The following is a 24,569-nucleotide window of genomic DNA, read 5'->3' as shown; positions in this document are numbered from 1 at the left end:
TAATCTTTTATGCTAAGAGGAGTCACATATACCAATTTAACAAAAATATTACATGTGTTCATTTCATAAAGTTACATAATTTTTAGCCTCTCTCTCTATATTTTTTAAACTAGATAAACTGGTAAAAGGATAAGATGTGTTTATGTACATTTGTTATTATTGAAATAACAGTAATCTCCTATTGAGCTATCTTTTAGAAATATATTCTATTGATTATACATTCATGGGTAGTGGAATATGCATATTAAACCAGAATTTGACTAAATCTACAATAATAACTAAAACAAAAATAACTCTTAAGAAGAAGGCAGCACAATAGGTGCTTACCCATTCTCCAGGATACCAAGTATTACAACAGAACCCCTTCCTTCTTTGTAAGATAAGTGTCCCTCCTGGGAACCTGGGCCACCATTTGAGCAACATATTGAATTGCCTTTCAACATCTTATTGACATCTCATGAAGAGAAGGCAACTTTTATAGCTCTTAGCAGCGTCTTAGAAAATAGAATACATCTCCCTATGTTTCTCAGAAATTACAGGTTCCTACATGTTTATTAAGAATTTCATATACTCTCCCATCCCTATTTTTTTGTTCGTATCAAATTTTACCAACTACAATTTCTGCCATTTTTATTTTCTTTTAAATCAAGTCAACTTTTCCTGGAGCAAAACTGGCAGATCTAAATTTTGTCACAAAAGAATATGATTATTTTACAAATTTTTAATCATAAACAAAACATAACAAAGTTATATTAGGTGTTTTCAGTTTTATATTATTTGCTTCTGCTACAGCAATCAGTATAAATTGTATAAAGACTGATAATTTATATGTATTTATTGGCAGAAAACCAGAAGTCTCAATTACTCAGGCTACTAGAATATTGTTGAGTACTTGTATAGGTGTCACTTTTATTTGAATTACTAAAATATAGTTTTAGTCCATCATTCTAAAATTTAGCAGATATCTTTTAAGTAAGGTAATGACCCTGCCCTTTCTCTTCTCTCTTCACCTACTTGACTGGTTTCTTACTATCCATCCTTTAATCTTCCAATGTATCAGGCCTATACATCTATCTTTCTGTCTTATTTATTTATGTACTTGCCTTTTACATTCTTCTAAATTGTAGATTTCTTGAGGACAAGGTAGGCTGTTTTATTCATTCTCCAGAATACCTAGAATGGTGGCTTGCAAATAGTATGCATAGCTAATGAAGAAAAAAGAAAAGAAAGGAAGAAAAGTAATCCCCCCAAATACTTAAAGAAAATAAGATTACTTCCAGGGAGAGGTAAGGAGGACATATTTGAGAACATGTGATCTAGGTTTTAAAGGGGAAGTTATATTTCAACTATTGGGAAGAAAGCAGCAGTATACTTGCAGAGGAAATGAAGGATATAAGAACGTACAGGGCATAGTTACGGAATGCCCTGATTTTGCTGACGGTTGGATAAGTTAAAATGAGCAGTGGAAGTAAAAGTTGAAAGGTGGATTGAGGTGGTCCTGGCTAACTGACAGCTGCTAAAAATTTTTGACTACATGAGTAATAAGGAAGAGTTGGCATTTAAGGCAGCAGTTAAAAACTCAAAAAAGAGAAAATAAATGTTACAGCAACATTTCATAAATAAATCAAATACACAGTGCAGTACACATTTTTTCAGTCTCTTGTGAGTGGCTGGCACTGAAGATAGATGAAGTCATATGCACTACATCTCAGTCTTTGTCTTCCCCTCCAGTAAAACAGTAATCTAGACAAAATTGTTTTAGCGCATAAGTGGTCTTGAATTCCTTGACAGTGAAAGGGAACAAATATTTATTTAGTGGATATACTAGGCTCTTCATCCACGAACCTTATTTTATTAAACCTTATAACAGTGTAAGGTATGGCTTGTCACTTTTTTTAACTGACGAGGAAACTGAGTCTCAGAAATTAAGCAGAGTAGAAAGTGGCAGAACCTGGATTCAAGCCCACTTCTCTCTCCTGTGCTCCATAATGTACTGACTTCACTGTTTTATGTACAGATTGTAGTCCTGCTTAAATGATATTTTTAGCAACTTCAAATTATTTATGCTGATGTTGCTCTTGATTGATTTATCTCCAAGGTACTTGATTAGGAATCAAATCCTATTAATGCCTCTTCTAGATTATAGATATTTGTCACATATGGCAAGAATTGCTTATTCTTTTGAGGTGTTTTCCATTAAAAGAAAAATACATCAGGGTACGTTTTGGGTTCTGGAATCACAGATTAACCATTCAGTCCTCATAATGATAAATTAAGGAGATGATCAATGAGTTTCATAAGGTTATGAGTGTCAGTTTATTTGTGATAATGTAAGGTTTTGTTCCTGCCTTTAATTTATGGCTGAGTGTCTTTAACTATCAGTTTTATCTTTCCAACCTTTTAAAATCAAGGTGATTTCTTCTTTAGCATTTCCTAACATACAAGATTGTAAAGGTACCAATACCTTATACAGCGAAAGTGTATTACATTTTTCAAAGCTTTCAATAGTAATTTTTTGATCTGCACATTAACCTGGTAAGGAAGGCATAAAAGATATTTTCCATTCAGGTAATAAGAACTTTAATGTTATTTGCCACTATATAAATCATATTCTTAGCCCCACAGACAATGCACTGATTTTTGTGTCAGTTTGTTATTTATTGGTGTACATTAATTCTATGTTATATTTTTTCTTGAGGACAAATGTTTAAAATTGCAATTTTCATTTTAAATTGATGCTTTGCAGAAGGATTTCACAAAAACTGGTAAAACTTTGAAATATAATTTTTTTCTATGGTAATTACCACAAAATACAGTTAAGTAGTTCAGGATGTTTCTGTAGTAATTACTGAACAATGTGCTTTCGGTATTTTTGATATAAGTAAATATAGAAATTACGTAGCTTCTAACGTCAAAGCATTTGTTACTCTAAGATATTTCTAAATTTGCTTTTTAATATAAAGTTGATCATGCTTGAAATCAAACTTTTCTTTCTGTGTACATAATTGATATACATTTTACTCTTTAGGAAAACAAATAGAAACTGGAAAATTTTTAGGAAAAAGCAGAAGAATGTAATTCTCATCAGTCTTCTCTCTGGATCAACAGGTTTATATGGGCATCTAAAATTGTTAAAAAAAAAAAAGACTTGGAAATAAAGAGGATTAAAAAACAGCAGTAAATATGGATACACTGAGATGGCAATCTATAAACTGTTGTCCTAGTTTTGTCATTTAGTAATTCTAACAGAAGAGCAAAACAGTATATTCGTTTAATACCAAGCTTAGGGCACAAGAAATAAATGTATTTAACACAGTGATGGAAAACTCAATAAGAGAATGAAAATTAGAATCAAGGAAAACTTGCCCAACATTTATTGAAAACTTACAATTGAGCACTGTACTATGTGTTGAGAATTTCAAAGATATATTGAGCCCTTTCACTGAGTTTTTGGTTCTGTGGAAGAGATAGTCTAGCCAAGGAAAATCATGTGCAAAAGCAGAGAGATGAATGGAAACTGATGAATTATGCAAAGTACTAGGAGATTCATTTGTGTTGTATGTATTGGCTTGTGCATAAAAAGAGATGGGGTTTGAAAAGTAGAGAAAAGCCTATTCGAGTAGTGTTTTGTATGCCAGTATAATGGTTAGATCAATAAAGAGAAATAAGCCTAATTCAGTGAATTTTGCAAGGAATACTGGCCATTTAATTTTACCTAATATAGGCACTAGAATTTAACTCTTATAGGTCATATAATTGCTAATATTTATTGAGTTCTAAATTCTTTACATATATTAACTCATATAGCCCTTACATTAACTCTCTGAAGTAGGTATTAGTACTATCCTTATTTTATAAGTAAGGACACTGAAACATAAAGAAATTACTTACCCAATGTCACAAAGTTGGTAAGGTGAGGTGGAAGGATTCTAACCCTGGCAGCCTGACTCAGAAGCCTTGTTCTTAATAACCATGGCACAGCAAGGTAGTTCACTCAAACTGGACTGAAGTTTTGAGGATATGTGATGATATCTTTTTTTAGAGATTTGAATACATATTGAATTTGGGAAAGTTTTGATAACATTTGTTAGTAAAGTATCCAACTCTTCTTTTTTAAAAAAAAACAGCTTTATTTAAGTATAATTGATATCTAATAAATTACACATATTGAAAGTAACAATTTGATAAGTTTTGAAACATATATACACCACCAAAAGCATCACCACAGTAAAGATAATGAACATATCCATCACCCAAAAACGTTTCCTCATGGCACGGCTTACTCACTCCCCACCCAGGCAAATACTATTCTGCTTTCTATCACTACAGATTAGTTTGAAGAATTAGTTTCCAGAATTTTATGTAAATATTATCTTAGAGTATATTATTTTTTGGGGGGGTATGGCTTTTTTCAACGAGCATTATTATTTTATTTGTCTATGTTATAATGGTTATCAATTTTTATTGCTGGATAGTATTCCACTGTATAAATATAGCACAATTTCTTTACCTTTTCCCCTCTTGATGGATATCTGAGTTGAAAGTTTTTTTCCAGTTTTTCTCTGTTACGAGTTGGCTGCTCTGAATGGTCATGTACAAGTCTCTGTATGAATGTTTAAGGAAAGAAGTCAGGCACAAGGAATATATATGTTTTCATTTATGTAGAATATAATGTGAGGCAAAACTAATCTATCTTACCAGAAATTATAATAGTGGTTATCTTTGGGGAGGTAATTAGTGACTAAAAGGGTGCATGAGGGAGACTGCTTTTGGACTCTGAAAGCATTTTGTTTCTTCATCTTGATATTGATTACATGGGTAACCAGTTCAGTATATGAAAATTCAGTGAGCATTACACTTCTGCTACGTACTCTTCTATAGGTATCTTACACTTTGATTAACAGTTAAAGTAAAAGTGAGGCTAAACAGCTTAAGTAAAAGTGAAATAAGTTGGTTCAGTCTAGATAATTTTCTATATGTTATCTGGCATGTATGCTTTTTATTTCATAGCTCTTATTAATATTCCAGTTATATACTCCTATAATATCCTCCTTGTACATTCTATACCATTACATTTACACCTTTTACTGTAATTACTATTTTACTGTATGTCTTTCTTGTCAAATTATAAAATTTCTGTAAAAGAAGGTAATATCTAACTTTCTTACCTCCATGTCCATTGTCTGGCATGGTTCTTGGTACATAGTAGGTATTCAATGAATACTTGGATGAATGATACATAATTTTTCTTTCTGGTTCCTTCTGTACCTGCTCCAAGTTTAGCCACTGAGTCTTCAGTATTTGTTTTCTACTGAAGGTTTTGCTTCCCCTACTGTCTACAAATTATGGATTATATTGTGTGATATTAAAAGTTTTTCCTCCTAACCTCAATTCTTTGTTTTACCATACATTTTTCAAAATAATAATAACTTCTATTTTTGAGTGTTTACCATGGGCTCTGAGCACTTTACATCTACTAACTTATTTAAGATGCACCATCCAACAATGTAGATACTCATATTGTTCCCATTTTATGGAGAAACTGAGGCACAGGAATGTTAAATATCTTGCCCAAGGTTATAAGGTCTTGTAAGTGACAGAGTTCATATTTAATCCCAGACAGTCTAACTATGTAAGTCATGATTTTATACAGTATAGTCTTCTGTGTTTATATACACTACATTATGTCATAACATTTCTTCATTGCCTTCAGAACTTGGATAAAATGTTAACTTTCAACAATGGCTCTCTCTGACCACTTTATATGAAATAGAAGCTCTCCAGATGATCTCAGTCATTCTCACCCTGCTTTATTTTCTTCATAGCGCATTTCACCACATGCTATATTGTACATTTATGTTTATTTCCTTCTCATACATCTCTCCCACTAAAATGGTAGCTCTACAAGGGCAGAGGTTTTATCTGTTTTACTTTTATCTACAGTGTTATATCTTAGAATAAAGCCTAATACATAGTAGATGCTTAATAAATATTTGTTAAATGAGCAAGTAAATGCTTCATAGAATCAACTTACACTGTGACACTTTGGTGCTACAGGGTTGGCAGAGGTTTTTAAAACTCCCTTTAGCAGAGTCACTTCTTGCTTACAATAGTGACCAAAAAGGATCTCTATTGGACAGAAACACAGACACCATTACACATTCCAGTTGAACATATCCTGGAAGTAGTAACTCAAGAGCATTTCTGAACATGCCAGTATCATGTGAATTTTTATTCTAGAAGCAACTTTGTTCTGGCAAATGAAATTTTATTTGTCGTCATATAATTTACATTTTTAAAAGATATCTGTGGCTCCTAAGTGGAGAGTGTGTTATAGAGGACACAATGGAAGACACAGTAACCAGTTATCAAGGCCATGGAAGTAATTCATGGGAGAAACAAAACTTTGAACTAGAGCTATGACAATGACCATAGAGATGAGAAGAAATAGATTTCAAAGAGAGTAGAATCCATAGAACTTGTGAATAATTAGTCATGGGTTTCTGATTTAGGTAGTATCAACTCACAGGCAGGAAATAGAGGAGGTCTGGGAAGATGACTGATTTTGTTTCCAACATGATAAATTGGAAGTTCATATGGTATATTCAAAACTGTTCAGTAAACAATAAAAAAAAAATTAGACCTGGAACTTAGAAGAGCATCTGTGACTAGAGAGTTATATTTCGGCCATCAAATGCTTGAAGTTGCTTAGGGGAATACTATGTAGAATGTTGTTCCAGTATCAACAGGTTCTTAACTAGCCACACGATAACCACCTCTGAATGATTTAAGTTGAAAGAGACTTTAATGATAGGACATTGAATAAATGAAAGAATGGGCTATAAGACAACAAGTGAAACTTAGAAAAAAGGCAAAAGCAATTTTTCAAAGAACAGTGTGGTGTCATACCATCATTGCCACCACTGAATGCTGAACGCCACAGTTTGCACCGGCGCCCTACAAGCACTGGGTACTGACCACTGTTACTGCACCATCACCCTGCAACGTGTTACTCTCGCTGCTGCTGCTGCTGCTGCTGTTGCTCAAGCCATAATGAATTCTCCACAGTTAGCTTCTGTGGCGAGAAGGGAGTATGTGTCTGACTTGTAGAGCCCCTGTCCCCAATTCACTGATGCCAGAGAGACTTGAAAACCAGGTATGTGGCTTCTAAAAAGGATGTTGATCCCCAGCAGCCAAAAACCACCATGTACACTTACTCACCAACATTAGGTTTATTAATTGCTGCTGCAAGGGAGGCTGCATACCATGGAAAACCACGGAGCACCTCAGTAAGAGGGAGTTAGGAGGGATTTTAGGTGATTTTGGAGAAGGTTTAAGAATGTGGTTATTTTTCTGGATAAGGTATTCTCTGAAAGTGGGGCATTTGGTTATTGGAGATTTGGGCATTTTTTAACCTTTGAGACCAGGGGAATGGAGAGTAGCTGGAGTTGCCATTGGAGAAGAAGTAGTAATTCCTTATAGTAATAGAAGCACAAGGTCTGTTTTTGTCTCTATCCAGGTCTGATTTTGTAGTTGACTTGTTTTTTTTTTATTCCATCATTGTCTGAAGAGTTCTCAACTGATAATTTTGTGTAATTGCTTATGATCAGCAGAGAAATACTATGGTTTGGTGGTAGCAACCAGGCTAGCTACCAGCTGTCAGCTGTCAGGGCTGCTCTTCCCTTTTCAGTAGGTAAGCTTTGCATCCTACCAAGTTTCCTAAAGTGGAAATGACCAAAATGCCAGATGCTGGGCAGCCAATTAAAATATTACCAAGCCTATAATTTCCAAATATTAGGTATTGTATTAGCTCAGATTGCCTTGACTGAGTGGTTTAAACAGCAGAAAATTATTTCTGGAGGCTGGAGGCCTAAGATCAAGGTGCCGGCTGATTCTGTCCCCCAGACAGGGCCCTTTTCCTGGCTAGAAGAGTATGCCTTTTTGCTGTATCCTCACATGGCAGGGAAAGAGGGAGCTCTGGTCTCTCTTCCTCTTCTTATAAGGACACTAATCCAATTGCGGGAAGTGGGGTTCCACCCTTATGACCTCATCTAAATCTGATTACCTCCCAAAGGGCCCACCCCCAAATACCATCGCCTTGAGGGTTGGGACTTCAGCATATGAATTTTGAGGGGACACAAACATTCAGTCCATAAGACGTGTCACTTTAAATCAGAGATCAGCAAACTTTTTCCTGCAATAGGCCAAATGGCAAATATTTAAGTTTTGCAGGCCATAGGGTCTCCATCACAACTACTCAGTCATTGTAGCACAAAAGCAGCCAAGGACAATATGTAAACAAACAAGCATGGCTGTGTTCCAAAAAACTTTATTTATAGACACTGAAAAATTTGAATTTCATATCATTTTCATGTCATGAAATATTATTCTTCTTTTGATTTTTTTCAACTATTTAAAAATATAAAAACTATTCCTAATTTGTAGACTATATAACAACAAGCAGTGGACCAGATTTGGCCTGCAGGCCGTAGTCTGAAAACCCCTGCTCTAACTAAGAAGTGATATTATTGATGAGTTGGTTGCCTGTGAACTGATATGAAGAGAGAAGATCCAGTGGTGTTGATTAGTTCAAAAGAACACATCACGTGGAATTAGAAGTCACCATAATAGAGGTTCCATTACTTCTGGGTCCTTATTGTAAATCTCAGAATCAATGTCTATTTTAATAGCTCTTAAATTAGGAGATAGTGACAGACTCTACCTACTACTTCACTGATGTTCTAGGAAAGCTTCTTTACACAGATTTTTTTAATTTCCTTTTATCTGGATACATTATGACTCACTTACAGTTAGTTGTTTTTCATTTTTTCCCGATTTTATCAAGATATAATTGAAGTACATCACTGTATAAGTTTAAAGGATACAACATAATGGTTCGATATATATATACATATAGTGAAGTGATTACTGCAGTGTTTAATTAGCAACCATTATCTCATTTTGATGCAATAAAAATAAGAAAAAGAAATTTGTTTTCTTATGATGAGAACACTTAGGATTTCCTCTCAACAACTTTCATATATATCATACAGCAGTGTTACCTGTAGTCATCATGTCGTACATTACATCCCTTACATAGATTTTTAAATATCTTCTATTGCTCAGCTTCACATGAGAGACTTCATATTAGTTGCATACAAACCAAAAGCTTTGGTATTTTTTTGATCTATAAAAAGTATAACAGCTTATTTGATAATATATTACTTTGATAACCTAATACTTTTCAAGAGGCAAAACCATCACAAATATTTTCCCCAGTAATTGCTCCTCATAAAAATTCAATTATTCTCAATTGTATTTTTTAATCTGAGAAGTCCTCTGAGGTATATTTAAAAGGGCTAAATTTATTCTCACAGCCTCCAAAGATAAATCTACCAGAGAATGGCTCCCATTAGAGAACCTAGCTCATTTAGGACACTCTAAATGTCTGTAGATTATAATATGTGTAGGGCTTTTGCAGTCAATAAAACCAGAAAAGTAAACTGGTGTCAAATTATAATTTCCTTGAATGCAATGTTGATGAATTTGGACCTTTTCCTGAAATAATTTGGTTTCTGAGCCCAGAAATGACATGACCAAATTATTTGGGGGATTACTCTTGTGACAATGATAAGTATGGATTGGAAGAAGCTGAAACTGGAGGCAGGCAGACTAGCAAAGAGGCTGTTACAAGGCCTGGGTCACCATAGTCCAAGAAGTAAAAGAGGTTAAACCAAGAAGTAAGTAAACTAACAAGTGAGAGGAGCTAAGGGGCTCTTCATCTCTTAAACCCTAATTCTAGTATTATTTGATATGAATCCTTCTTTGGGTCAGGCAGAGAGGATGAAAAGAGAACATATATTCAAGACATATAACAGAGGTAGAATAAACAGGTGTTTGTAATTGACTAATTTGGAAGGTGATAGAGAAAAAACAAGTTTAGAATAACTTCCAAGTTTCTATTTTAGGCTACAAGGGAGGTAGTGGTAGCATTCATCAAAATAGAAAATAGAGAAATAAGAGGCAAGTTCTTTCTACCGTTGCTTTATTGGGACAATCAATCCTTCCTTTCCTTAAAGGGACTTGGGCTCCATCTTCTTATTTTGGCACTGATGGTTCTGCATTCGCAAGACCTGTGAGCTCTGCTCACAGTGTGAAGGTCCAGCTTGCCCTGGGAACATAACCCACTGTGGCCTGACAGGGGAATAATTCCCTGAACCGGTCTTCTCCAAGAGTGAACTGCTTTGAGAAAGAACTTTCTGTCTTCTTTGGGCTTTAACACTAAGGAAATAAAGAAGTCCTCTGAGTCCCTTCATGTTGCTGAGAATTTTACTGAGAAAATACTTTTCTATTTCCCGAACATGTCGAATACTTTAATACCTAGGAGAATGCTGATGCTCGTGTCATTTTCCTTGCTTGAAAATCCCTTTCTGCCTTCTCCATCTGGTGAACTCTTCATCTCATAACCCCTAATGTCAATATTATCTGATATGAAGCCATCTCTGGGTCAGTTCCTGAATTACACGTTCTCAAAACACGACATCTTCTAGGTAGCATGAATCCCAGGCATAATACATTAACACATTAATTTCAAAATTACTTAATTTCTTAATTTTCTCATAGAATATAAGCTCCATCAGGGCAGGGACTGTGTTTTGTTATGTAAATCCTTGAATTACTATTAAACACATAATAAAAATTTCATACTATCCATTATTATTGTTAATTGTAGGTTTTTATGTCCACTTCACTAAGATGTGAGGTACCTGAAGGAAGTGACCACATCTTAGTGCCAGCCCTTAGCCTAGCCATCTGATATGTGCTCAAGAGATGTTTGTTATATTAAAGAAAGAATTGTTTGGTTAATGAATTTAAAAGGCATAATTTACAAGGAATTTGTAAAATGAAGTATCAGGGTAGTACCAAAGTAAGATAGTCAACTTATTATTTTGTCTACAATGATAATGATGATATGAAGAATCAGACCTTTCTTCCTTTTTGGGCAGTTAGCTAAGTGTAAAATTCAGGTTCAGAAATATCATTTTTTTGACAGCATGTTGAGAATCAATGGCTGAATTTATGACTTTTTTAAAGCAAGATTGCCTTTATATAAATATAATTACCCATAAGAAATAATGCTATTAGAATTCAGTGTCTTTTACAGTTCTTTGATTGAAATGAGCTTTCATTATGAGGCACATTTCACAATGGTCTCATCTAGAGTTGATTTTTTACCCATTGTTCTATTTGGTTTCTATTGTACAGTCCGTTATTTCTGATTGCTATCCTATTATATTTTATTTCACAACTTCTAAGTACTGATTGTTATAATCATATTTTAGAATGATAATCTTTATGCCAATTTATATCCATGGGGAAAAAATTAGTCCTGGTTAAGACCAATCAAAAAGTTATCCTAAGTGAAATTTATTCCTAAATTGCTATTTTAAGTGAACATATGCAGCTAAAAGCACATATCATTCCAATTATTAAATAAAAGCTAATTTTATTTCTATGTATTGATAGACACTATGAAAAAATATACCAGTAATGTAGGTTTTAGCATTCAAATACTAAGGGAAGAATCTCTAGTAATAAATACATAGAAGAAAAAATATCTAGTTGAGTCTGAGGCAAATATTATTTTAAGAAACTTAATTTAGGAAATTAAGAAAAATTAATAATTTTAATTTATAATCATAATAATAAAAAATAATTTTTCTAATTAACTGAATTTAGAAGAAAAGATTTGTGGAGTAATTTTCTTTGAAGATATAATAAACATAAAAGTGAAGAGGCATACAAACTTGAAAAATATTAGCATCTTTACCATATTTTCAAAACTATAAAGTAATAAAAAATAAAAGAAACAGAATATATATAGAATCACAGTCATGGTTTCTGAAAAGTTGAAATTATAAATATCAGAAATCATACAAAAACCCACAGAATAATTTATGAAAAAGAAATTGTCAAAATGGAAAACTAGAATATTGATAAGTCAAATGCAGGAAGGAAAAAATTTAAACTACTTTGAACATTGTTGGACCTAAAAGGTATTATGCTAAATAAAATAAGTCAGACAGAGAAAGACAAATACTATATGATTTCACTTACATGTGGAGTCTGAAAAACAAAACACATGAACAAACAAAACAAAACAGAAAGAGTCATAGACACAGAGAACAGATGGTTGCCAGAGGGAAAAGCGATCAGGAGGATGAGTGAAATAGGTGAGGGAAAGTAGTACAAACTTCTAGTTACAAAATAAATGAGTAACAAGGATGAAATGTACAGCATGGGGAATAGAGTCAATAATAATGTTTTAACTTTGTGTGGTGACAGATGGTAACTAGACATCATGGTGATCAATTTGTAATGCAAAGACATGTCAAATCACTACGTTGTGCACCAGGAACTAACATTGTGTTGTAAGTCAGTTCTACTTCAAAAACATACAAGAAAACAAACAACCCCATAGAAAAAGAGATCAGATTTGTTGTTACCAGAGATGAGGGGACAAGGAGGGGGAATTGAAGGAAGGTGATTAAAAGACACAAATTTCCAGTTATAAGGTAAATAAGTACTAGGGATGTAGTGCATAACGTGATTAACATAATGAACACTGCTATATGTTATATAGGAAAGTTGTTAAGAGAGTAAATACCAAGAGTTCTCATCACAGGAAAAAATATTTTTCCTTTTTCTTTTATTTTGTATCTACATGAGATGATGGATGTTGACTAAACTTATTGTGGTAATCACTTCATGATATATATAAGTCAAATCATCATGCTGTATACCTTAAACTTATACAGTGCTATATTTCAGTTATAGCTCAATAAAAGTGGAAAAAAATAAAATCAATTAAAGCTGCAAAGGCTATGCAAATACTTTTATACATATTTTCTGTTTTTTTAGTTTAATTTTTTATACAGCATGTTCTTATTATCTATTTTATACATATTAGTGTATATATGTCAATGCACATTATCTCTCATGATCCCAAAAGCACCTTTGTACTTAATTTAATTAAGTAGTAATATATTCATTTCTTTGCTAGCTTAGTATTATCAAAAAGTTTTTTTCTAATCAAGAACAGAAGTTTTAAAACTATTTCTTTTTTTTTTGCCTAAAATCTACTAAAACTCAAATTAAAAAATCAGGAATTTTTTTAATGTGTGGTGTATCAGGCACCTCTGGGCCTTAAAAGACCTCTATTTTTACTTTAGGTCTGCCACCAACAAACCATGTGATGCTCTTTTAGGTACCTAATAGCTCAGTAGAATCAGTGTATTTAGAAGTATGCTTTTGGCAATAAGAAACAGAATTCTGAGTAAAAGTGACTTTTTAAATAATAGGTACCTTGTTATCCATAACAAAGTCTCAAGATAAGCAGTTCCAGAGTTTGTTTCAGTAGCTTAATGATTTTACCAAAAGCTCAGTCTTTTTCGATTTTTCTACGCTGCTATTCCCAGCATGTTGGCTTTCATCCTTGGACTTGTTACCTTATGGTTTCATAGTGTCTGCTGCAACTCCAGACATCACATTCTCATTCAACCATGAAAAAAAGAGGAAAAAGAGGGACAGGTAAAAAAGTTCTCATGCCTCTCTCCCTCTTTTAAACCAAGGGGAAAAATCTTTCTCAGGATCTCCCTCAGAATCTCTTCTCCTCCTCTTCCTGTTCTAGTGGCCAGAACTGAGTCATATGCTCATATCCTAGCTGCAGAGGAGGTTTGCCTCATGACCATTTGGGATTTCCAGTCTCTGATGCAGGCCAGATACCACTGGCAAGGAAGAAAGGAAAAGGAAATGACAGTTGCCTGGGAAACCAGCAGTGGCTACCTTGGCAGATTATTTTCAAAGGCCTTTATCTGCTAAAGGTCAAATTCTCCGACATCTTAGTCACAGGGTTGTTTCTGTATTTTACATTAGTCAGGGTATCAACAATCTAAGGCCAGATCTACATAAAAGTACATGAATTAATATTTACAAAGCCCAAAGTGACAAGTTGTAATTTTTTCATTGAATAATAGGAAGAAATAATGAGCCTGAAACAATGAGCTTGTGTATGTGTGTGTGTGTGTGTGTGTGTGTGTGTGTGTGTGTGTGTGTGTGTGAAGAGTCTCTTAGGAAAGAAACTTGTTTTTCCCTGCTCAGTTATCCATGAGTTTTAAAATAGCTTAACTGTGCCTGAGTATTTTTTCAGTAGCATTTGAAATCTCTTCATGAGCTTATAATGTAGGTTGCAGCATATTCTAGTGAAAATGAGCATCTTTTCATGAGCAATGATTATGTTTCCCATAACCTCTTGATTAGACTGCTTCAGTGCAAGCCAGGAGCTTCAGTTCCTGAAGTGTGACCATACACAGAGATAATTGTCATGGTTTCTGCTCATATGGCACCGTTTCTCCAGAAAGAGTTCAAAAAGTCTTACAAGTACAATTTTATCTTTACTGCATTGTCATGAGTTAGGAATGCACAATAATTTTTGGCCAGTGGGAAAACTTACGTTCAGAGTGAATGAATGACTGGTTCTGGTCATAAACCCAAGAAGACTAGAGAGAGAGGAATGAAATTCAGTCTTCTCCTCAATCTAATTAGAGTAGTGCAGAATTTGTCTTACAGCTGGTTGCTGTTCACAAGGTTCTATTTTATACTTTAATCTATTTCACTGGAGAAGTTTATCTTACTATATAAACTAAAGCTATTCTTGAGAGGTTACTTGTAAGTTTATTTCTTCATACAGAATTTTTTTTCATGTTATGCATTAAATTAAAGATACGTAGTTATAGGAAAGAAAAGTTTTCCAATAAGACATCATGAAATCAGCTTAAACTTTTAAATGTTGAATATTTAAAAGGAAAAAATATTTCCCAAGGAAATACTCAAAATAATGTGACAGCTTGATGTAAATTATATATTTTAAATATTTATTCTAAAAATTTAAATACTGCAAGGAGAAACATCTTAATTAGAAGCATTCACAAATTGCTTAATTAGACGAATTCCAAAAAAATGTCTTCCCAATATTCTTTGACAGAATAATAGGTGTTTAGTTTGGTTACATATCCTTCTGGGAGATCCAAGAAGCCAGTTTAGCTTTTTGTTGCTGTTCTTAGGGGAAAGTTGAATTGAAATGATGGAGAGTACATAAATATTGTAGCTGTGACATTGGCTTAAGATATAGTAATAATCGAGGAAGAATTTTTTTTTAATTTTTATTGGAGTATAGTTGATTTACAATGTTGTATCAGTTTCAGGTGTACAGCAAAGTGAATCAGTTATACATATACATATATCCACTCTTTTTTTTTAAGATTCTTTTCTCATGTAGGCCATTAAGGGAGAATCTTTATAGAAAACATTTTATCATAGAAATTATATTATGTTACTGGACAATGGATTTTAAATTTTTCCTTGTGTGTAAATATAATAAGTTTATGTTTCTTCAACATGAGGTATGCTGCTAGTTGCATTTTTAAAGAATATCAATTCCTGGGCCTTCTTGTCTTTAGTACTTGTGTTGTAAGGAATGATTTACTTCAAAATGTATAATACAGGGCTTCCCTGATGGCGCAGTGGTTGAGAGTCCACCTGCCGATTCAGGGGACAGGGGTTCGTGCCCCGGTCCGGGAAGATCCCACATGCGGCGGAGCGGCTAGGCCCGTGAGCCATGGCCGCTGAGCCTGCGCGTCCGGAGCCTGTGCTCTGCAACGGGAGAGGCCACAACAGTGAGAGGCCAGCGTACTGCAAAAAAAAAAAAAAAATGTATAATACAAAGTTCATTTAAAGAAAGATTGTGAACAAGAGAACATGGTAGAATCAGTAGGTCCAAAGTATAAAATGTAAATGTCCATTTAACATAGGACATGGATTAAGTGGAAAGATAGTATATTCTTTCCCTAAGTTCCAATACGAGAGAAACATCGGACAGTAGCAACTGAGGGGAGTTTTCCTATCCTTGTGACATGAATAACCACTAATTAGAGAGTGTTTGAGAACATTTGAAAGACAAGTTAAAAGATGGAATGAATAAGCCCATGCCAAAAATTTGCAGAATCTTGTGAGAGTCAGCAAACCCATGTTATTGCACTGGGAATTTATGGAGAAACAAAATTCTGCCAACTTTATGTGGCTTCAGAAGTAATTGTACACTTGAATAGATAAAACCTCTGAATCTGATAAAAAGCAAATCATAGACTGTATAATTTTATCAGAGTGACAGATGCACCAAGATATTGTGTTATTTCCCGTCATTGCTCCAATTGGAATCTTTTACCAGATTTGCAATTGGATAAATGCTATAAAGTAATAGCATGCTAGTAAGGACTTAATTTTCATAAATGCAACCAAAGGACAGTATTAAGAATAAATGTCCCTAGATTCCAGTAACGTGTACCCTAAGAAATGAGAATTTCAAATAGTATATAAATATAGTTATCTAGTGGCAATTACCTAATAATAAATATTTCCAGTCCTTAATTTATCTATTGTATCAGGTTTTAAAAACTTAAATATTCTTAGGGACCAAGCTTATATCATAAACCCACAGAGCTATCTAGATGTAAGATCTTAAGGACTGATGTAGACTAGGGGTTGGAAAACTATGGCTTATGGTCCAAATTTGGTGGCCCCTTTTTTATAAATAAAGTTTTATTGGAACACAACCATGTCCATTGCACTACAATGGCAGAACTGGGTAGTTGAGACTGAGAACATATGGCCTATAGAGCATGAAACCCTTCTTGTCTAGCCTTTAATAGAAAAAGTTTCTTGACCCCTGGCATAGACTACAGTGAGCTCTAGAAAATATTCTTTTCAAAAAACATTCATATTTGAACAATGGTCAAGCCAAACAGTCCAGGCCAGTTTTAGATGATTGGCCACTGCTGTGAAAAGAGATCCTGTGCCAGCTCTGTCATTAACTTTCTGTGTGACGTTGAGCAAGTCACCAAGTCTCCTCTAGTAAGAAGGGAGCACTTCTTTTTCCTGAGGTTGCTGTGCATAAGGCCAAATGGCAAAAATCAACATGGTCTTTTAAGGAGAATGTGAAAGTCAAACCAGGGAAGCATGTCCAAAACAGTCATAAATGCAAGAAGAGCCTGAAATGAATATTGGGAGTTAAGATGCAGGGCCTGACAGGTCAGAGTTTCAAGAAGACAAAAGAGGATGATTCGATCAAATTTAAATCCTATATTCATTATAGGGAAACACACATGCCTGTGTTTTCATGGACTAAGTATGTCCATGATTCCATGGACTGGGATGGACAAGAACTCAACTTCATCATCTGCATAAAAGTATTTACAGTGTTTACTAGGAGAACATCTCCTAGTCTAAGAAATGTCCTGCGGGAAAGAAAAGGAAAATGTTTTTGGTCGCATAAACAGGAAATTGTCTAAACTAATTGAATCTGTTAAATAATCACAATGAACGTTTGTATGTTTTATAAGAAGTCCTACTGATAAGAAATCTATTTAACATTTTTAAGCAAGATTTGCCAAAATGTACTGACCATCTGAATTTTTTTTAAAATCATGCAACATTTATAAGTCCTTAGGAAAACTTCAAGAAACTCTGACCTCAATAATCTCTCAAAATATTTCCAACTCTGAAATTCTTCTGTAAGTATTTCAATACTTAACTCTTAAAGAACACCTACCATATGTCAATCACAATTTATGTGCTTTACCTGTATTAACTATTTTAATCATCAAAATAACCTTATGATGTAAGGATTCTTGTTATCATTCCCATATTACAGATGAGAAAACTGAGGTGCAAAGATGTTCTTATTGGTTTAAAGTCAAACAGCTAAGTGAGTGGTAGAATCAGGATTTATACCCAAGTTGTCTGAATTCAGAGTCTATGCCCTAAACTACTCTCCATTTAGAGTATTTTTGCTATATTTCAGATATCCAAACAAATGAAAAACTCACCTAAGTATTTCACTTAGTATTTTTTATTATTTGGATTTTTTTAAACCTACTATTGAAAATGTCAGGATGTCAACTTAACACAAGATGCAGATATCCTGGGACGGATGAATCTCAGCCTTATCTGCCTTTATCATCAAGCATAGTTTACAATAAGTAAGCTAATGTATATTCATTACAATATCATTAAAACAGGCCTATCAGGTTATCTCCTTGGCAACTGTTAATTAATTATAGCTGCCTCCTTGGCAACTGTTAATTAACTGTAGATGCCTGATAAAAATTGAGTGGTTTTTCTTTGTAAATATTCTAGAATTCAAACAGCTCACTGGTAAAGAGTTATTCATTCACGCACATATGAATATCTTCATTAAACAAACTGTTTGAGAAGCTATTTGTAAGATCAACAACTTACTTGCTCTCATGAAGCTTCAGTCTAGTAGGGGGAAAATAATTAGCAAGTAAACAAGTTTTAATTTTCGGTATTAAATATTAAAATATAAAATTAACATAAAAAATTAAATTAAATATTTTCAGTGGTTAAGCGTTAAGAAGAAAATGGAACAGGGCAATATATAACATGAAGATGGGAAGGAGATTTAATTTTGGGTAAAGGGGATATGAGGAGGAAAAATATGAGCTGAGTTGAAAAGGAGCCAGCTATGAGAAGATTTACGAGTTAGAACATTACAGGCAAGAGAAGCAGCAATGATAAATGTAACAATCCTGGAAATTTTATACATTTCTACAATTTTTACATGTATAATATGAACATAGGTTGGTAAACATCATTTAATACAACCAATTTCCTTAGAACTTGCTCGTTCAGATAACTAGGTGAACTTTACAAATGAATCTAAATAATCAGAAAGATATTCAGTTCAGACAGGAGATGATCAAATTGTAGGCATAACTGATAGAGAATGTGACCCAAACTGTAACAAGTCCTGATATTTTCTCCCTAACCTATGGCAGTGATCATGCCTTCAAGCCATTTGTAAGGGGAAGTCACACCAGTCAGATTCCTGTGTTGGGACATAGAGGTAGGCCCCAGACCCACATGTGTTTACTGTAAGGACAAAGGAGTACAGTCAAATGAGTAGTAATCAGGTAGGCTGCTTGAAGTGCATAAGAACAGGCCACGTGGGACCCCACCTAGTAGAGTAAGGAGGTAAACAAATGGAGATAAGAGGCTCACCCCCCAAGGAATCAGCAAGGAGAGGAGATAAAAGCCTGGAATATTCCTCTAGCACAGTGGATCTCAACTAGAAGTAATTTTGCCCCCCTAACCTCTACCCTGGGGACATTTGACAATGTCTGGAGACATCTGAAAACTGCAGAGAGTACTACTGATATTAGGTAGGTAGAGGCCTTCGATGCTGCTAAACATCCTACAATGCACAAGATAGCTGCATCCCAGATATCCCCTTATCCAGCCATGAGGATAGGATGGCAGGGATTCGTGCAAGAAACTCTAATGGGAATTTTTAGAATTTCTTCACTTTGGACCAAAATCTCTTACATTCTTTAAGGATACATGTTAGTATTGTGGACTTAAGCTATAATCACGGAAAAACCTCAGCTTCAGATGTACTCTTTTAGCATTTTCATTCTTTCTTTTCACATATATGACTCATATAGCAACGTTCTCCAAAACCCAGCTCAAACTTCACCTTTTCTTAAAGTTTTCCATAATTACCAAGCTGTCAAATGTTCCTTCTTCTGAGCTCCTATGGCAATCTATACATACTTTTATCCTAGCATTTATCACCCTGTGAAGTAATTATTCATTGAAAGGTCATTCCCATTTTAAAAATAGGTCTTTCTGGGTAGAGACTATGTAAGATGTGCTAAACATCCTACAGTGCACAAAGTAGTCCCCTATATCAAAGAATTAACTGGCCCAAAATATCAATAGTGCCAAGGTTGAGAAACCCTGCATCCCAGAAATCTTTGTAACTTCAATGTCCACGTGGCACCTGCCATAAGGAAGCACAAAGTGAATGAATGAATGCTCACAAACACTACTAACATAAAAATACCATGAGTTCTATTTTATTTTTCTGACAAAGCCTTACTTGTTTGTGTCCTAATTAAATTAAAAACCTATTACATATTTCATCTAAAAGGAACTTTTTTTGGACAATTTGACAATGATTATAGTTTAGTAACTAGCACACGAACAAGAAAAGCAACAGGCTGCATTATAGACTGTCTAAAATCTTGTGGGTAAAGACAGTCATTTTGAAAGGTGTAAAATGTAAGAAATAATATAGAATGACATTTTCAAAAAGCAGAAATAAGAGTGTAAAATTTTAAAGATATGTAAGAAATCATATTGGAAAGTAACTTTAAAAATGGAAGTAAGAATGTAATGATAGAATGAAACTTTGGTGATAGTAATTAATGGAAACTAGGATCAAGAAAATAAAATAAGATAAAATTAAAATAGAAGAAAAGATATTTTAAACAACAGAACTGGGCTTCCCTGGTGGCGCAGTGGTTGAGAGTCCGCCTGCCGATGCTGGGGACACGGGTTCGTGCCCCGGTTCAGGAAGATCCCACATGCCGCGGAGTGGCTGGGCCCGTGAGCCACGGCCCCTAAGCCTGCGCGTCCAGAGCCTGTGCTGCGCGACAGGAGGGGCCACAACAGTGAGAGGCCCACATACCGCAAAAAAATTAAAAAACATAAAATTAAATTAAAAAAAACAGAACTTAAATAAGCTTCAGGAAAGAGTGTAGAGAACCTCATGGGAAAGCCTTTTGTCATTGTTGTTCCGGAGCAAACAAAAGGAAAATTGTTGCTCATTCAAAAGAATGGCAAAGGAATCATAGGAAGCTATGTTATAAACTTAAAATATAGTTTTACGTATGAATTTATGAGTCAAAGATTTCAAAAGCAATAGCCTAAAACTAGGATGGGAAAAGAAAAAGTCTTAGAGGTGGCAGAGAGGCTACCTATCCCCATACAAAAGGAATCAAACAAACTATACTAATAGAAACATAAGACATAATAGATACATTTATACATTGTCTTGGTCAGCCCACGTCTAAAGAACAGTGTTTAATTCTGAGTGCCAGTTGGCCTTCAGAGATAGAAATGTTTCAGATTCTGTGGTCCATATGGTCTGTCTCACTACTCAATTCTGCCATTGCAGTGCAAAAGAGCCATAGATTATATGTTAACAAATAGGCATGACTACGTTCCAGTAAAGCTTTATCTATAAAAACAAAAGTGCCAGGTTTGTATCTCATCCTGTTTGGAAGAGAAACTTTGATAAAGATGATCAGGGTGTTTAGGTTTCTGGAAACCCCATCATGTAAGAAATTATTTAAGAGGTCACCAATATTTAACCTAGAAAAAAGAGATAAATCCCAGAACTAATAAAATTTACCTTAGGACACTCAAGTACAAGACATCACTCATGTCTTCATTTAATAAAAATAATTGTGTCTTTCTCTTTAACCACCATGGCTAGAAAAAATGTATATTCTCAGGTTTATGTGATATGCATCTTGGAAATCAGTGAGAACTATAGAGTTCCTAGAGTTCAGGAAGTTGTGGAAAGGCTTCTGGTCTTCAGCTCATGATGGTTCTCACTAGAATACTTTTTGCCTAAGGCTACATGGTCAAGTCAAATGCAGGTGGCTTTACTACTCCTGTGGTCATTTTTCATTCATTGCCATGCTTGGTCACTTGGTCCTTCACCTTGGTTCCCAAAGTTTTGGTGTTCATTGTTTGTTGGATGACAATGTGGTCTAGAAACAAAGCTTGAGAGAATCTACCACTCCTCAGTATTCCCAGGCTCAGAAGAAAATCTAATTCTCTCTTCATGGAGCACAGCCACTACTGCCCCTTCCACTAGAAGCACTTATTCAGTGGTATAGGTTTGGCAAGAGGTGAGTCAGATGTTCTTACAATGCTGGCCAATGTTTCACAACCATCTTTGGACTGCTAGTGGTCCCACACAGACCCTTCTGGGCATCTTGAAGTGTAAAGGAGACATATATATACATATATATATGAAAAAACTAACAATTCAAGAAAGTTAGTGACCAATGCCAAATAAATCATGGAAAAGAAAGCAGATAGCACGTGAGCTTAAAAGGAGAGATAACTTTGTGGTGGAGTAGACAAGAAACATCACTTATTTATTATTCAAATATTTATTTCTAGTCAAGACCTTTCACCTGAGCTCCAGTCTACACAGGCGCATATGTGCACGTGTGTGACCACGCGTGCACACACACAATTTTCTCCTAACATAGGATTCACACATTCACCTCAAATTCTCTATAGTATTTAAAAAAGTATTCACTACATCCAGCTCTCTCCACCTTAGATTTATTCCTTTGCAACATTCCCACAGTGCTACTCAATCCAGAAACTAGCTTCAATTCCTTCCTCTTCTTTACCTTCCACATCCAACCAGCTATCATCATTACCAAGTATGTCTTCACCAGTGCATCCCTCATAGTTCCCACCATATCATCCATACTGCCATTGTCTTATTTCTGGCCACAATTATATCCCACATAGATTTCAGGACAGTCTTTTATTTGACCTTTTTGCTAGCACATCTTCTCCACATTTCCCACACCACTCCAAGCTGCCAAAGTGATCTTTCTAAAATAAAAATTTGATATATCTTTCCTATCTAAATCTTAAATCTTCCATTGCCTTAAAGCTAAAGCTCAAACTTCTTTAACATGGATGATCTCATGATCTGGCCCTTGTCTACATATTATTTCTTACTATGTTTCTTATTTACCATTCTTACTAACCTGCAGTTCCTTAAATGGGCTTTGATCTCTTTCAATGCCCCCCTTTGATGTCTCTTCTAAAAAACATCCATCTCTTCTGATTCTGTAGCCTGATCAACTGCTACAAAGTGAAGTGTCAGTAGAGTCTCCTTTTTTTTTTTTTTTTTTTTTTTGCGGTACGCGGGCCTCTCACTGTTGTGGCCTCTCCCGTTGCAGAGCACAGGCTCCGGACGTGCAGGCTCAGCGGCCATGGCTCACGGGTCCAGCCGCTCCGCGGCATGCAGGATCTTCCTGGACCCGGGCACGAACCCTCGTCCCCTGCATCGGCAGGCAGACTCTCAACCACTGCGCCACCAGCGAAGCCCGAGTCTCCTATTTTTTACTCCCACTCCCCAACGCTGAAAAAGCACTTTTTTAGAATCCTACACATATATTTTCTATGGCATTTAGTCTATTGGGTAAACATGGCCCATTGTCTTAACCATCTTCTTTCAAGATTATGAGCTACCTGATAATGGGAAAAACACCTTTCATCTTGATAACCTTAAGAGTTGAGAGATAGTAGGAAATCAATATGTTTATGTTATTGAATAAAGAGTATTGAAGATGTATGGATAAAGGCACATTGAACGGGAGAAAAAGAGCATTAGCAAAAGCTTAAAACAGAAAACTGATCTTCTCAAAGTCATCACTAATCTACATGTTGTTCAATCAAGTGGTTATTTCTCAGGTATATCATCAATTTTTCTTACAATTTGTTATTTCTTCCAACTTGAAACTCCATCTTTACTTGGCTTCCAGTTCTTCACACTCTTCTGGCTTTTCTCTTGTGATCCTAGTAGCTTCTCTGTCTTCTTTCCTGGATCATCCTCATCTCTTCTTAGACCTATTATCTTCTCATCTACACTCATTCCTTTGGTGATCTCACATGCTCAAGGCTTGATACCATCTGTATGCTGACCATGCTCTAATGATCTATTTTGCCTGGACTTCTTCCCTGAACTCCAGACTTGTGTATATAACTTCCTGCTTGACATCTCTAGTTGGCTTTACAATAGAAATTTCTAATTTAGCATTTCTTTTTTTTTTTCAACCTTATGAGGTGAGGTATAACTGATAAAATTGTAGGATATTTAAAGTACATTGTGATGATTTAATGGAAGTATACATTATGAAAGGATTCTTCTCATCTAATTAATTAACCCATCCATCACTTCACATATTTATCTTTTGGGGAGGAAACTTGAAGGGGGATGGACAGGGGTGAGAACATTTAAAACCAAGCTTTTGATGAACCCAAAACCCTGCTCACCCTGTCTTCTCCATCAGTCAATTACACTTCATCCTTCTAGTTGTTCAGACCAAAACACACTTTTAATCACATTTGACTCTACTTTCTCTTACTCCCCACAATCATTTCATCAACAAAACATTTGAATCTAATCTTAAATATGTCCAGAATCCAGCCACTTCTCACCCCGTCTGCTGCCACCAACCTGACCAAACTGCCGTCACCTCTCATTTGGCATTTTCCATTAACTGCCTGTTTGATCTCCCAGCCTCCACCTTCATCCTCCTCGGTCTGTCTACAAGCCTGAAATCATAAGTATCCTTTTAAAACAAGTCACTTCAATATACCTTTGATCAAAGCCTTTCAGTGACCCTCCATCTTACTCAAAATCAAAGCCAAAGTCTTGGGCTATAAGACCCCATATTTTCTAACTCCCCATTATCATGTCTTTACTTCTCCTGTCCCTCAGTCTACTTCAGCCACACTGGTTACCTAGGATGTCTTCAAGCAAGCAACATGTCCGTGCTTCAGAGTCTAGGCACTAGGGTGCTCCTTCATTTCCTTTAAGCATTGGC

The 24,569-nt window shown here is 35.1% G+C and overlaps 1 protein-coding gene across 4 annotated transcripts in view; it reads left to right on the top strand.

The window, feature by feature from the left end:
- Positions 1 to 24,569, top strand: part of LRRC7 (leucine rich repeat containing 7) — a 499,978-nt gene that overhangs the window by 297,457 nt on the left and 177,952 nt on the right. The window lies entirely within an intron of this gene.

The sequence above is a fragment of the Monodon monoceros genome, unplaced genomic scaffold (genome assembly GCF_005190385.1).
Source record: "Monodon monoceros isolate NGI ecotype Baffin Bay Population unplaced genomic scaffold, NGI_Narwhal_1 Super_Scaffold_18, whole genome shotgun sequence".
Taxonomy (NCBI): domain Eukaryota; kingdom Metazoa; phylum Chordata; class Mammalia; order Artiodactyla; family Monodontidae; genus Monodon; species Monodon monoceros.
This window is presented reverse-complemented; position numbering and strand designations above follow the sequence as displayed.